Below are 2,102 nucleotides of genomic sequence, written 5' to 3'. Positions count from 1 at the left end.
TACTGTGTACTTAGCCACGTAATCCTGTCTGATGCTTTATGACCCTATGGACTGTAGCCCAACAGATTCCTCTGTCCATGGGATTCTCCAGGCAAGAATATTGGAGTCGGTTACCATGTCCTTTTCCAGGGAATCTTCCCAACTCAGGGATCGAAACAGCCTCTCTTGTATGTCCTGCATTGGCAGGTGGATTCATTATCACTGTGCCACCTGGGACACCTCCTATGGGGCATGGCCTCCTGTTAATTCTGACAGATTGAATACATCTGGCTATTGATGAGTATTGGTGCCATCTGTGGCATTTCCACTGTTGATCTGTACTGTGTTTCGCTTTCTGCCATACTGATAGAGCCATTGCAATTGATATAGATCATGTGTTCAGCATTCTGTACTAATGGAAGTTTGTCATCAACAAACTTATAGAAGAAGCTACTGAAAGCTCTCAGTCGTGTCCAACTCTTTGCGACCCCGTGGACTCTAACCTACGAGGTTCCTCCATCCATGGAATTTTCCAGGCAAGAGTACTGGAGTGGGTTGCCATTTCTTTCTTCACAAAGAGTTGATAGTCTACTTCTAATTCTCTCATCTCCTTCTGGTACATGTGTCTTAATAAGGCAATTTGATCATTAAATGCAACTAGTCCCAGAAAGGGATCATCTTCTGTTGTCTACTTAAGTACTGAGAAAAAGTGGAGGTCACAGGGAAGGTTTATCGACCTTTTATACATATTCTAAGGGTGTCCCTGGTGGCTCAGGCAGTAAAGTATTTGCCTGCAATTCAGGGACCCAGGTTTGATCCGTGGGTTGGGAAGATGCCCTGGAGAAAGGAATGGCAACCCACTCCAGTATTCTTGCCTGGAGAAACCCATGGACAGGCGGCTGCGCAGGCGGCCTCGCGGCGGCTGGACGTTTCAGCAACTTGATGGCCTCCCCAAAGAAGAAGCTGCAAGGTCTTGTTGCTGCGACCATCACGCCGATGACTGAGCATGGAGAAATCAACTTTTCAGTCATTGGTCGGTATGTGGACTATCTTGTAGAGGAACAGGGAGTGAAGAATGTCTTTGTGAACGGCACAACGGGAGAAGGCCTGTCCCTGAGCATCTCGGAGCGCTGCCAGGTCGCGGAGGAGTGGGTAACAAAGGGGAGGAACAAATTGGATCAGATAGTAATTCATGTGGGAGCCTTGAGCTTGAAGGAGTCACAAGAACTGGCCCAACATGCAGCAGAAATAGGAGCCGATGGCATCGCTGTCATTGCACCTTTCTTTCTCAAGCCATGGAACAAAGATGTCCAAATTAATTTCCTGAAAGAGGTGGCTGCTGCCGCCCCTGCATTGCCATTTTACTACTATCACATTCCTGCCTTGACCGGGGTGAAGATTCGTGCTGAGGAGTCGTTGGATGGGATTCAGGATAAGATCCCCAGCTTCCAAGGGCTGAAATTCAGTGACACAGATCTCTTAGACTTCGGGCAGTGTGTGGATCAGAATCGCCAGCGACAGTTTGCTTTCCTTTTTGGGGTGGATGAGCAACTGTTAAGTGCTCTGGTGATGGGAGCAACTGGAGCGGTGGGCAGTACCTATAACTACCTAGGAAAAAAGACAAAGCAGATGTTGGAGGCTTTTGAACAAAAAGACTTCTCTTCAGCTCTGAACCATCAGTTTTGTATTCAGAGATTTATCAACTTTGTGGTCAAACTAGATTTTTTCCTAGGTTGCAAACTTTTGACTGTGCTTCTAACAGTAGCAGATGGGGAATGGAAAATATCTACAGACTCTTGAATGATCCATGTATCACTGTTTGGAACAGTGGCAAATACAATAAGAGAATGCCTTTTGCTAAGTGACTTTAGAGGAACAAGCAGGTCAAAGAGACACAGATTTTAAAAAGTTAACATCACTGAAAGATTTGAAGTATTTATGTGTGTATGGGGCCTCCTTATATGTGGAGTACATCATGAGAAACACTGGGCTGGATGAAGCACAAGCTGGAATCAAGATTTCCAGGAATAATATCAATAACTTCAGATATGCAGATGACACCACCCTTATGGCAGAAAGCAAAGAAGAATTAAAGAGTCTCTCGATGAAAGAGGAGAATGAAA

The 2,102-nt window shown here is 45.5% G+C and overlaps 1 pseudogene; it reads left to right on the top strand.

The window, feature by feature from the left end:
• Positions 1–880: 880 nt before the first annotated feature.
• LOC138420278 (N-acetylneuraminate lyase pseudogene) lies at positions 881–1,816 on the top strand (annotated as a pseudogene).
• The last annotated feature ends 286 nt before the right edge of the window (positions 1,817–2,102 follow it).

This window comes from Ovis canadensis, chromosome 15 (genome assembly GCF_042477335.2).
Source record: "Ovis canadensis isolate MfBH-ARS-UI-01 breed Bighorn chromosome 15, ARS-UI_OviCan_v2, whole genome shotgun sequence".
Lineage (NCBI taxonomy): Eukaryota > Metazoa > Chordata > Mammalia > Artiodactyla > Bovidae > Ovis > Ovis canadensis.
This window is presented reverse-complemented; position numbering and strand designations above follow the sequence as displayed.